The sequence below is a fragment of the Mustela putorius genome, unplaced genomic scaffold (genome assembly GCF_011764305.1).
Source record: "Mustela putorius furo isolate JIRA1106 unplaced genomic scaffold, ASM1176430v1.1 tig00000275_pilon_pilon_pilon, whole genome shotgun sequence".
NCBI lineage: Eukaryota > Metazoa > Chordata > Mammalia > Carnivora > Mustelidae > Mustela > Mustela putorius.
In genome coordinates, this window is record NW_025421341.1 from 30296139 (window position 1) to 30310766 (window position 14628).

Genomic DNA, 14628 nt, shown 5'->3' on the forward strand with positions numbered 1-14628 from the left:
TTGGGACTCTGAATTGATGATATTTAGATGGCAGCCTAGATTTAGAGTGAATACTGGGATAGTTAAGACATTTGGGAATGTTGGGAATGGGGTGAATGTAATTTTGTATGTGGGGGGTGGATGTGAATTTTGGGAGGCCAGAAGGTGGGCTGTTAAGGGTTGAATTGTGTCCCCACCCCAAAAATATGTTGAAGTCCTAATTCCCAGTACGTTAAAATGGAACTTACTTGCAAACAGGGTTGTTGCAGAATTATATAATTAGTTAAGATGAGGTCATCCTAGAGTAGGGTGGGCCTTTATTCCGATATGAGTGAGAAGCTCATAAGGAGAGACACAGATACAGAGACCCACAGGGAGAAGGTGGCCATGTGCCAACAAAGGAAAAGACTGGAATGATAGATCTATAAACCAAGGAACAGTAAGTATTGCCAGGAAACACCTTAAGTTGGCAGAGGCAAGGAAGGCTCTTCCCTACAGCCTTTAGAGGGAGAAGGGACCTACGGACACCTTAGTTCTAAGCTTCTAGTCTCCAGAACTATGAAAGAGGCAATAAATTCCTGATGTTTTAAGCCACCCAGCTTTGTAGTGCTTTGCAGCCACTTTAGGAAGCTGATATTGATTATAATACATCGAATTTGAAATTTTTAAAATTTAAATTCAATTTATTAACATATAGTATATTATTAGTTTCAGAGGTAGAGGTCCGTGACTCATCGGTTGGATATAACACCCAGTGCTTATCATATCACGTGCCCTCCTTATCATCCAGTTACCCTACTCCCCACCCACCTCCCCTCTAGTAACCCTCAGTTTGTTTCCTAGAGTTAAGAGTCTCTTGTGGTTTGTCTCTTTCTCTGTTTTCATCTTATTTTATTTTTCCCCCCTTCTCCTTGTAATTTGAATTTTTAATAATTTGGACAAAATGTATGATACATTACACTTTAAAATTTTTCATTGAATATGTTCTATCCTGGATTTTCTTGTATTCATACTTTCATTATTGTTAACTATAAATAGGACACATGAGTCTTTTTTTACATATTGAATGAAATTTCCCAGTTCGTTTTTATAGCTACCTATAAATATCTTCACCTAGGTAATAAACATTGGTTATACCCCATACATTAGTGGTTCAAAAAACTGAAGTGTTCTCATTGTATGAGTTGCAGAAATGACAAAAGAGTTCCTCACTCTTTTAGGTCACCTGCCTAAGCAGACTGTAATTTTTAAATAAAAATTTACAAATTTCCTTAGAGCTTAGTCATTACTCATAAGTTTATTTTCTATTGACGTTCCCGCTGAGATACTGATGTTGATAATGACAGCACTCCATTTTACTGAGTCTGTCTTCTTTATCAAATTTCAAGTTTTAGAAATGAGTGTGCCACAATGGTAATGAAGGTGTCTTTTGTACAGGAGACTGATGTTCTTAGGGCACCTTTGGTTGGGTTTGTGCTTTTCAGCCAACAGAACTAGTCAGGAAGCCTTTGGGGAAGGAAGACACCCCAACTAGTCAGGAAGCCTTTGGGGAAGGAAGAAAAAGGAAGGAAGGAAGAAAGCCAGTTCTGTTGTAGTTGTAGTAAAATTGTTCTAACTCATTCTCATTCACCCATATTTGGTCTGCCTGGTCTGAACAGAGCTGATCCAGGATGGTGGGCCAGGAAAAAAGACTTATGATGGAAAGACCACCTTGTGTATGTACTAAACACAAGTTAGAGTTACAGGGTTTTCATCACTACTTCACAATGCAAACCCTATGTTTTACGATGGGCATTACCATTACAGAAATTTTCTTTAAAGAAAAGTGGGACAGGCTCATTCTAGAACCTTCTTTTGTCATTCATGGCAATGCTACAGATAAATTGGGTCCAGTGCTATTGTTGGAGTGGATGTAACTCATACTGAGTCTGAAAGAATGGCATAAAGTGAAAATTGTTGAACGAGTCCTAGGTAAAGAAAGACCTCTGTGAATTTTTGGTTGTCAACCGAGCTGTTCCAAGTTCTTTTTTTTTTTCTTAATTGAAAGCGACATGGTACTCCCACCTGTGGGGGATGGGCTGAGCTGTGATTTTGCTTCTCATTTGGAGAAGGTGTTTAAACACCAACTGTCGGGTCTCTTCCCTACTTACTGATTCAGCATGTCTTGGCAAGGAAAGGAAGAGACTGAGAATTTTCATTTCTAACAAGTAGCCAGGTGGTGCTGACCGTTGGGGACCTCACTTTGAGAATCACAGATTAGCAAACAGGAGTTTGGGGCCACTCTAGAGGCTGGAAGTTTTAGAGATTTCTGTAGTAGTTTTAGCTTCACTCTCTTTGCGTATTAGGCACTAGAGGGCAGTGTGATCCCAGCACATGGGGACAGAGAACCAATGATGTCACAGCAAATCCAGACCTGTTTCAGCCCAAGCATCTCTGATTTTTATCTGCTTTGTTTATTGACGGTTAACATAGGAATTTAGTAATTTTTATTATTTTTTTTCACATAGGAATTTATATGTCAAAAAGGTTCTACCGCCAAAAATAAATTTAAAAGTTATTCTCTCTCCAGTCCCTTCTTTTTGAAGTCCTAGGGCCTGCTAGCTAGACAGCAGGGGTGACGGGGGTGTGTGATTTTATGTCCCATTATTCAGACAGCTATAGAACTGAAAGATAAACTGGCTCCTTAGAGTCCGGTATTTCTGATAGTGTTTGCAATGCACTCAAATTCTATTCATAACAGAAATAGAGTTTTGAGACCAAATAAGTTCAGAAGCATTGGGTTACTTTGCTGGAATGTTCCTCAGAGTCTTTAATTGTACATTGGAAATCCTTGAGAGGAGGTTGTAGAATGCAAGTCCACTACAAGTATTTTGGAAAGAATCACCAATCTGGTCCTAATTCTTCATTTTTCTCGAAGTAGAGACCGGAAGATAACATGGCTGCTGGGTAGTGACAGGGCCTGTCTCCTGAGTGCAACTCAATGTACTTCCCACGGGATAGACCTATAAGCCTGCGTGCAATGACAACACCCACGTGGGTTAAATGTGCTTCCTGTTTGGGACCACGAGTCTTCCTAATCCACCTGTTGGAATACTCCTCCTCTAGGTGCTTGCAGGCTGCGCCCCATACTTTCCAACAGATGGGGCTCCAAGGCCCCTTCCTAGACAGAGTCCTCCTCAGGACACCCTGTCTAAATTTTTTTTTTCTCCTGTTGGTAATGCTTTGTCACCACTTGCTATATATTAATATGCTTAATGGTCTTTGCTCATTTCTGCCTTTTAAAATAGAAGAGCCAGAATCATCTTGGTGTCTACTATATTCACATTTAGTAGGTGCTCAATTAACATTTTTTGGATAAATTATCTAGTGTTGGCAAAGTATATAACCTGAGATTGATTATTGTATCAGTCAGGGTTCTCCAGAGAAATAGAATTAGTAGGAGTTATATATGTTATGGGTTAAAATGGCAAAAGCTAGTGTGTTTTATGAAATGGTTCTAATAGGACCCAGATAACCTAAGTGTTATATGAATTTACAGACAAATTTCCACTTGCATTTCTGGGCTTAAAAGTACAATATCTGACACTACCTAGTAATTGTTTAAGTTTAATGGTATTTTATTTGTATACATCCTGCTATGTTACAGAATATTTTTTTTTTTTTTTTAAAGATTTTATTTATTTACTTGACAGGCAGAGATCACAAGCAGGCAGAGAGGCAGACAGAGAGAGAGGGGGAGGCAGGCTCCCTGCCGAGCAGAGAGCCCGATTAAGCCTCTGTTATAGAATATTCTTATAGGCTTCGGGAAGTTTGGATTTAAATGTTATTAAGGTGATAGGTATTTACATTTATCCAAAGGCCTCTCTGAGAAGGGGTTCTACCCTGGTTTTTATTGCAGTTAAGGTAACTGTCTTGGAAAATACTAGTCACTTCTTTATTTTCCATCTTCTGAATCTCACAGGAGTGCTTTTCATGAGCAGACTGACCCGAAACCATACAGGGAATTAAAATCAGCTGATGTCCCAGGCAGGAGGGAGGAAGCCCTGGAAGGTGGCGGTGGTCCGCGGGGATGACATCAAGTTACCAACAGCCAGAGAAGCACAGATATTGGTGAGGTTAACTAACAAGATAAAAATCTACCCTCTGAGGAGATTCCCCTGCTCAGCCTCCCAGAGCCTATCTTCTCTCCTTGAATCCCAAGATCCCTCCTGTTTCGCAGACCATTGAGGTAAGTGAGCAGGGAGTGGGGGTGCGTGTGTGCGTGCGTGAAAGCCTGCAGTATTAGATATAAGAGAAATCTGAAAAGAGATGTGACGTGTTAAAGGACTCGTATGTTAGGTACCTGGCTTCTGGTATTCTCAGCCTGAGCAGTGCTGTCTACAGTGAGAGGTACAAGCTTCCACAAGGGCGTTCACACTTACTTGCCAGTAATAATCCATGAGTCCTCTGGTAATTTCACTTTGAAGGAAGGGTAGAGATAATGCTCACCGTGGAACAAGATGTTCTCTGGAAAAGAGTGAATAGCGTGGGTGGAATCTTGGCTTTGGGAGGGATGACCTTCCAGGTGACGTCATGTAATCTACTACCCACTCTCTCCCTTCATAAGGGGGGCCCACGTGAAGGTTGATTTATTTGAAGATCTATTAGATTGATTGTCCTCTTCCTTGAGGTAAAGTAAATACTGATCCGGTTTTAGTAATAAAGCTCTTACTTAAGCAGAGTAGGAGGCAATAAAAATCAGAAACTGAACTACGTCAGAATGACAACAACGAAAAATATTTGCCAGAGGTTAAATTGAGATAACTGCTTTCCATTTACTTCTACTTCACACAAAGTAGAGATTTGCTCTCCCATATGGAATGCTTTTGGGGTTTTCTAGGTCTTTCTTGTGTAATCAATGAAATGATTATCTGTGGAGCCATGGACGAGCCTCACCTGTTCTCTGTGCTCCTAGAAGCCCACGCTCTTCTTTAATTCATTATGTTTCTGTCTAGCCTGACTGTGGGTGGTTGGCCCAACTCCGTAATTGAATGTGGAGCTGAACTTCTGGTCTTTTCTTCTCCATGACTTTCAGGGACCTACAGCTATTTCTACTATCCTGGAGATGTTGAAATTCCTCTGCCCTCTGAATTTTGGTTTGAGAAAACCAGAGATCAACCTAATAGAAGAAACACAATCGCTGACTTGATGGGGAGGGGGGAAAACCTCAGCCTTTGTGGAGAGAAGAGGAGAAGAATAGGCAAAATCCCAAGACTGAGCAAGAATATAGAAATGGAGGAGGTGATAATGAGAGCGAAGGGGATGGAAGTTATTTCCTGCAGCTAAGGAGAGCAATAATTCTGCTAGTATTTTCCAGGATCTTGAGTTCAAATATCAGCTCCATCATTTTCTAGCTGTGATTTCGGGTGTTCACATGTGGTAGTTGATACTGTCCTTGACCCTCCAGGCTGTCTCCAGACAATGTTCATTTCTTCAGAACTCACTTATCTTGACCACTTCATCGCGGTCTACTTGCCGATATTCACTGACTTCCCCGTCTCTCTTCCTCTGTCTTCCAAATCCTGGGCATCAATTCTTCAACCCAAGTCCTGCTATTATTTTACAGTTCTTCAATATCCAACTGAAATGCATCTCATCTTCCCAGTTCCTCAGTCTTCTCATCTGTAGGGACTCTTTTTCCATGCTGTCTCCATTCCCCATTCTCATGGCCACACCCTATTCTCCTTCTAATAAGGGACCTCATCAACTGGCTCTATCTACAATTACCTCTTCTTGCTTAAGTCATTAGCTACTTTGGTCATACCATTCCTTAGCTCCATTGGGATGTCTCTGTTTTGCTTCCAATATCTCTGTCTTCTCTTTTCCTTCTTTCTCTTGTAATTTCTACAATAATCATACCAACGCTCTAAATTCCACTGCCTGTCCATGTTTTGATCACATCTGTGTGGAAAAAAAACCTCATCTTCAGGTTTTTTTCAGGGTACATTTCTTAGTTGGTGATTTTGCTTTCCTGATCTTGTCTTTTAGACTCAAAACTAAGTTCTCCATTAGGGCTTTCCCCATGTTCCATGAAGATCCTAGGGTGCCCTTCCAAGAGAGGGTGCTGGAATCTCCTGCATGCAATTTTCAACAGCTACTCAGAGATTCTCTAGATTTTGATGCACCCCTAATCTGAAGACCACTCTGATACCCCCACCCAGATGCTTTCCCAAAAAGGGACCACCTGAGTGTTGGGTCTGCATGCTGTTTGGATTAGTGATGCACAAGGGGGGGCGTGGCAGGTTTCCATGGCTCAAAAGACATATGCACACAAGTATCTGAAATTCTTCAGCCCACAGAGACTCTCATCCCCTCCATACCCCCTGGAATCTCCTGAGAGGTCAAATACAACAAGTCTTCTTCTGATACCACTTTAGTTTGAATAACCACCTGTAAATATCACTTCTAGGGACCTCCTTCAACCTGGATGTGCCTGTCTGTCCACATTTTCTGAGATTTCAAGTGCTCAGCCTGTGCTCCAAGTATGCAATTCTCTACCAAAACCAAATTAATTCTTTCTAATCCATATTATCAATAAGCATGTAAAAATAATACCGCTGGGGGTTGCCATTGACCCTAATACCTGCTTGGGTAGACATTTATACAACATACTTTCTATGCCTTGTTTTTAATCCTCTGAAAATTTCACAAAGTAGATATCACCTCCACTTGACAGTTAAGGAAGCAGCCATTCCAGGAGAGATAATGTGGCTGGCCCAGGGTCACGCAGTTTAGAATCCAGTTCTATAAGGATGCAAGGTTTGAACTCTTCTTCTTCTACCTGCTGGATGGGGCATACTGGTTTTGTTTCCTTCTTGCATTCCTTTCAAGTTCTTTCATGGTCTTGTTTACTTTCTGCTCTGCCCTTGCTGGCTATTCCCTAAATTAGAACTGCGTCGTATACAACTTAAGGTTGCCATGTAAAATGATGAACATTGGGGTACATGGATGGTACTGTTGGTTGAGCTTCCAACTCTTGATTTTGGCTCAGGTTGTGGTCTCAAGGTCATAAGATTGAGAGCCCCCCCATGTCCAGCTCCCCACTTGGCAGGGAGTCTGCTTGAGATTCTCTCCTTCTCCCTCTGCCCCTCCCCCTATGTTTGTGAGCACACACTCTCTTTAATAAATAGTTAAATCTTAAAAAAATAAAATGATGAGCATCATTAAATGTCACATATGACCCCAACTGATAATAAACATAGTATGCATTCTCTTTTTCTTATTGAAGTGTAATTGAAATCCAATATCCTGTTAGTTTCATATGTGCATCATAATGATTTAATATTTTTAGATATTATAAAATGGTTCTCACAATAAGTGTAGTTACTATTTGTCACCATACAAATTTATTATAATAATATTATTATATTCCCTATGCTGTATAATATATTTCCATGGCTTATTTATTTTGAAACTGGAAATTTGTACCTCTTCATCTTTTCACCTGTTTTGTCTAACTCCAGCCCCTCCTCCTCTATTTTATGTATCTGTGAGTCTGTTTCTGTTTTGTTTTATTTATTAATTTTTAAATTTAGATTCCACATGTAAGTGAAGTCATACAGTATTTGTTTTCCTGTGTTTGACTTATTTCCCTCAGCATAGTACCCCCCCCCCCAGGTCCATCTATGTTGTTACAAAAGGCAAGATTTCATTCTTTTTATGGCTGAGGAAGGCAGCAGGCATCCTTGAAATCAGTTCAATGGACATTTACAGAAGTTGCTTCGAGGATGCTTTGCTTTTATTGTTACACCTAATAGTGTATAATTTTGAGTAAATGTTGCAGTCCTGTCCAACCCTGGAAAAATTCTAAAAAGCAATGACATTTAAACTATTATTTGACTCATGTACCTTCTCCATGACAAGGAGTAGAATCAGAATTCTATACAAATCATTATTTTGCTATTGCCCTCTCTGTTCTGATACACCCCCCACCCCACCCTGGAATGAATACTTTACCATACTTTCTTTTATCATATGAAGATGAAGCAAAAGTGGTTCCGTATTTGGTGGAACCAGCGTCTATAGCAAAAACTAGAAAGGTGTCTTTCATCAGCTGCTTCCTCCAGCAGATAAGTTAAAACTTGTGCGGGCTTACCTTTGTGCTCTTAAAAGCGAGAGGAGAGGAGGCTTTATACAAAAGGAAATCATTAGTCAACAAAAGCCAAAGTTCACAAGATGAGCGTGGCGGTCTGTCCTCTGCTCTACTGGGACACAAAGCCAGCCGCCATCAGCCACGATCTCAAAGTTCCAGTATGTAGGGCAGACCCGTAACACCTGCAGAACACCTTGATTGAGCAATGAAGCACGCCGTGGCACGCGGTGGCATGCTATCCTCAGCAGACAGGAAGGAAGGACCAGCGTTCCTTAACCCAGAGTAAGGAGACCTCCACTTCTGCATCAGCAGGGACTTGATCTCTCCCGGTATTAAACACAAATCCCTGCTATCCTATCAACAACCGCTTAGAGACACTACGTTTTTGGATTTTCTCAGCACCAGATTTTGTTGAGTGGCCAGAAAACCAGTCAGACACATTCCTGCTATTACTTCGCTAGCTTCCTATGATAATCTCACCCCCCCCCCCCCCCACCCCAGGCTCATCCAAAGTCCTATTTGCTTCCTGGAACCTCTCATCCGGTTGAATTTTTGAGTGCGCACACTTGCCTTTCTCTTCCATGACATTTGACTTTAATTCCTGTTTCCAAAGCTAGATGCATTTTGCCCCCTTTCATTTCCTTCAAGAAAGACTCCCTTTCTAGGATCTCCAAAGCAATTTGGTCTCTCAGTGGGGAGATTCAGGTATCCACCTTCCTCTCCGGCTGCTGCTAACGTCCTGTCCCATTTCTCCTACCCTATCACTTACGACCTGTTTTTGAGCCACTTACAGACATTGGCAACTGGCTCCTGGCCAGCATGTTTCTCCCTCAACATGGGTGTAGCTCACAGGGCTGGCGTTCATCCACCAGTCAGCACTGTGGATTTTATATAATAACCTCAAAGCTCACATGCATTCTTAGGTCAGTTGTCCTTATAATCATTTCAAAAGACAGAAAAGGAAAGAAACAAACAAAAAAAGGACAAGGTTCTCATTTTGTGTTTAGTGGAAGGGAACAGAGTGTGGGACGTGCCTCCTCCCCAAATACTCTGTGAATTTGCTGTGGGTACTGCAGCCTCCCCTGATCCCCAATATTCATCCCTTAGCTTTCTTTTTTTCAAATTTAAATTCAATTTAGCCAGCATCTAGTACATCATTAGGTTCAGATATCATGTTCAATAATTCATCAGTTGCATAAAGCACCCAGTGTTCATCACATCATGTGCCCTCCTTAAAGCCCATTGCCCAATTACCCCATGCCCCCACCCACCTCTGCTCTAGCAGCCCTCAGTTTGTTTTCTATAGGGGTGCCCGGGTGGATCAGTTGGTTAAGCATCTGCCTTTGGCTCAGGTCACGATCCCGGGGTCCTAGGGTCAAGCCCCGCGTTAGGCTCGATGCTCAGTAGGGAGCATGGCTTCTCCCTCTTACCCTCTCCCTGCTCACGCTCTCTCTCTCTCAGATGAATGAATAAAATCTTAAAAAAAAAAAAAATCCGCTAGTTTCCTGAGTCACCTTGCCTGCCGAAGAGAAACTCCAGTGTGATACCTCTAGTAACATGGTCTATGGAGTGGACACAGCTATGTTCTCTAATACTGTTTTGTGCCACCCCCGTCCCACACTTTTTTTTTTTTTTAATTCCGAAGGTCTGGAAGAGCTAAATTGGTGAAAAAAAATTTGTAAAATGACTTGCTTCCCATTGCCCAAAAAGCTGACATTATTTGGCAACTATGTTTTACACCCTTCATTATAACCCACCAATTCCTACAGTGTCCCTAGAATAAACTCTAACTAGAAAGTTACAGATGGAGGCACCTGGGTGGCTCAGTGGGTTAAAGCCTGTGCCTTCGGCTGAGGTCATGATCCCAGGGTCCTGGGATCAAGCCCCGCATCGGGCTCTCGGCTCGGCAGGGAGCCTGCTTCCTCCTCTCTCTCTGCCTGCCTGCCTCTCTGCCTACTTGTGATCTCTGTCTGTCAAACAAACAAATAAATAAATAAATAAATAAATAAATAAAATCTTAAGAAAAGAAAAGAAAAGAAAGTTGCGGATGGATGCTGGGGAAAAGGTCTACCAAAATTGGATACCTGACAATGGAAATATAAGCATTTAGTTAAATTGCCCATACCTTCACATAAAATAACATTTTAATTTACTCTCTAGTGTTCAAGCAGGAAAACCATGGTACATTTAGATTAAAGCCAGCATATGTTGTTGTAATCTGGGCCAGGATCTGCTGGAGCAGAAGCTGATGCTAGAGGAAGTAAGGAGAGTTAATTTCTGTTTCTTTGCTGCAAATAGAAAATGAAGAAGCCTGGGTTTTTGAAGATTTCTGATTAAAAATAAGCTAACTGCAGGAACTAGAACAATGTCTGGTTCAGACCAAGCACTGAATTAATAATTAATAAAAATGTTCTACTACTTAGAATCTCCACTAGGGCAGTTCAAGGTTTTCAGCCTCACACAGACAGGTTTAGCCTCCTTTTGCCATTAGAGCAATGGCCTTCATTTCCAAAACTCAAAACGTATGCTCTGCACTATAATTAGGCAGTACCATGAGATACTTGAATTGCAACTGTCCTAGGAAAATGCCACTAATGTGGTCTCTCAATCAAAACTCAGGCAGCTCAAGAAAATATGTATGCCTGGACAGCTCACATTTAGAAAGGTAATTATTGCTAGTAATATCAGCCAAGACTTACCAAGCCTTTACTGTGTGCTGGGTGCTCTTGGGTACTTGATATACACGTCTTTGCTCATTCAATCCTCACAAAAATCCCATGAAATAAGACTGCTCTTGTCCCCATTTTATAGATGAGAACACTGGGGTGTAAAAACCGTGAAGTAAACTCCCCCCCCCCCCCCCCCCGCCCCGAGTCATGCAGCTTGCAGGAATATTTTCAGTGGGGCAGGTTGATGGCATGGACCAAAATCCCCTGGAAGCTCCATCAAATACCACATCAGCTCTTTTCATTCCTTCTTTCATTGTCAGGGAGACAGAAGGTTGGCAAATTCAACAAGCTATCTTTTCCCAGTTCTGCTTGTTTTCATTCCTTTCCGGACGAGTTCTGCTCTTTGCCTCTCCCACTGCCAGTGCTGGAGACTGCCCGGCTCCCGGTCCTCTGAGCCACTTCCCTCCCTGCCAAACTGTCAGGGCATAGTCCAGACATCTAGGGATACACCCCCTGAAGCCAGCTTCCCCTGTAAAGTCCAACAGAGACTTAATGTTTGGATCCAGATCTTTTTGAGAATATGGGTGGCTGGGGGAAAAACGCAAGCCAGCATCTTCCCCAGGCTGCCAAGATCGAAGGAACTTAATTCAGAATTTCTTCAGAATTTTGTGATCAGTGGCTCAAAGTCCTAGAACCACGGACTCAGAGAAGACTCCCAGGGCAGTCTCCCTCCCACTCAGTGTAGACACAACCAGAACCCTCCCCCTGCCCATCCCGGCCCTGTCCCCTGGCCTCCCACAGGTTATGTTTTTCTGCCTCTGCAAGAGTAAAGGAACATCCAATCAATGATCAGGTCAGAATATTGTGCTTTCGTCTTGCTTTTTTACTTTTCAACTGAATTTGAGGTGTTTTGATACATAGGACAGTATCTGTGCATCAGGAAAGAATGAGACGGACGCTGTCTAGACTCTAAAGCACATTTTGCCAGTTACCTGATTCTAGCTTTCCATTACCAGGGAGCTATTTTCCAGATCTGGACATTGCAGGTAGCAACATGAAATCATTCTTAGGGACAGGCATGCAAGTGAATTCTGTCCAGTAGAGGGACCATCCTCTTTCCACGTGGCAAAAACTCTCCATGTTTCCAGTAAGCACATAAATGAGAAGGGGCTCTCGATTCTCTTCTGGATGTTGGAATAAGTAATAAAGAAGAAGCTATTTGTTGGGGGTGGCGATGGTGGAGGGAGAAAACAGGTGAAGGAGGTCAAAAAATTAGAAGAAATTAAATAAGTAAAAAATGCAGAAAAATGCGGAAAACAACTGTGCTCTGCTATGGCACGAGGGTGCACCTGTCCCCTCGGCCAAGGGAAGTGGTATGCGTGCGCCGCAGCCACGCAAACTCAGAGCTGCTGGGAGGCCCGGCCAGGCCGCCGGCCACCGCTCCTGTCATTTTTCCACGACGTTGGCAGGCACTTCCCTTGGACCTTTCAACACCCGCTACCGTGCGTGCCCCTTCCTGAAAGACCTGGTGACCCTGCTTATTTGTCAAATGCACCCCACGTGCCCCTTCACGTGACACCTTCCTTAAACTGGATCTACACATTTCACCGAAATCAAGGGCCTAGTATAGACAAAGGGCAAGTGTAGACAAGCTAGAATCATAACCTCTTTCTTCTCAGAAATGTTTACTCTTGTCATTTTGAGCCCCTTACTTCTGTTATTTGTTTATGAAGTCTGTTTGTCATTTCCACGAGTCCTTCTGTGTACAAAACAAAGCATTTAAGGTATTTCTCCATAAGGTGTTACAACCAGTCAAGAAACCCCACACCTTACAAAGCAAATCTATGTTTTAATATTAAAAAACCTTTCCCTTTAATGAGATACCAAATGAAAAAAACCTCTTTTTAAGATACTCTTCTGTCTTCTGCGTTTGTTCCTTTTGATTATACATGTACATTTAGGTTACTCCTGCATATTACAAAAAAAAAGAAAAGAAAAAAATCAGAATGGTTACATGTAAAAAATAAAAATCTCCAGCTCCTTATTCTTCGATGCTAATTTATATCCCAAGAGGCTAAACACTTTTTAAAAGTTAGCATTTCAATTTCAGTTATGGTAATTTATGTGGTACAAGCATCAAAAACCATGGAAAGATGCCTTTTTCTCCCCTCCCCCATTCCTCATTACTCCATAGCAGGTAACTGTTAGCAGTTTTGTTTGTCCTGCCAGAAAAGTTGTATGTGTGTATGTAAGCTGATACAGGTATTTTTCTCCTTACTTTTGCACAAATAGTGAACTACCATACTCATTATTTTGGCACTTGACTTTTCCCACTTAATTTATTTTAGATACTTTTTAGTATCTGTAAGTATTTAGATACTGTAAGTATTTAGATACTGTACAGTATTTAAATACTGTAAGTCTCTTCCTTAATTTTTCATCCAGTTAATATTATTACAAGAGAATATATTGATGCACCATAATACATTTTCCCTGTCTCAATATAATGACATTTAAATAGCTTCTAATCCTTTGTTCTCGGAAACACTACTGTAATGAAAAACACCTGTGCGAGTCATTTCCGAGGCAGGCAGTGTTCATTAGTAATATATATTTCTACCAGAGAAATCTATAGGTGGAATTTGTAATTGGGAGAGTGCAGAATTTTCCTTCACAGCAATGAGGCAAATTTATACCCCCACCACTCATCTTTGAGACTGCCTGTTGACTCATCCCCAGATAACCAAGTGTATTGTTATACTTTTGGATTATTTTCTAGTCTGCCAGGTGAAAAATGGTATCTCATTATACTTTAATAAACGTTTCCTTCATGAGTTAATTTAAATATCATCTACATGTCCGGGCCATTTGTGTTTTGCCTTCTCTGAATTCCCTGTTCACATGCTTTGCCCATTTTTCTATTAGGTAACTGATCTTTTTCTTATCAGTTGATATTCATTCTTTCTAAATTAAGGAAAGCAGCTTTGAAGCATTGTAATATTTACTCCAGATTATCATCTGTCTTTTGGGTTTGTTTGCAGTGACTTTTCTTCCATACGTTAAGTTTAGTTTTATGCTGTCAATTCACTTTATTACATGACTTCAAGGTTTTACACTACTTTAGAAAGATTTGAGGTTATAAAATAACCTAGTATTTTTGTGGTTTCTTTTTTTTTTTTAAGTTTCATTCTTTTCTTTCTTAAAAAAAAAAAAAGATTTTTAAAATTTATTTGACAGAGAGAGAGAGACTGTGAGAGAGGGAATATAAGCAGGGGAAGTGGGAGAGGGAGAAGCAGGCTTCCCCCTGAGTAGGGAGCCGCATGTGGAACTCGATCCAGGGACTCTGGAGTCAGGACCAGAGCTGAAGGCAGATGCTTAACGACTGAGCCACCCAGGTGCCCTTCTTTTTTAAATCTGTGCTTTAACACATATATATTGCATATGGATGGAGTTATTCTAGCATTCTTGGGTGCAACTTTGTTTTCCTTGAAGAAAATTGTTCCAATTTATTAAATATTCAGTCTTTTTCTTCCTTTTGTATGAGAAGCTATCTTAATCACAGTCTAACCCATTAGGAACTAAGAATTGATTCAGAACTTTTTACTCTTTTCCAGTGGACTGTCTCTTCATGTTGCTATGTTACTGCAGATGAGAGTTTAAATAGAATTTTATTCTCTGCAAATAATTAAATTTCATTTTCCCGCTTGATGAAGTATTTTCTTGGTTCTTTTTTGTTAATGTTCCAAATACAATTTAGAATCACTAGTTCTGGAAAAAAAAATGTATTTTTTTTTTTTTTTACCTCCGGGATAGGATTTAACTTATAAATTCATTTAGAAAGCATGATCA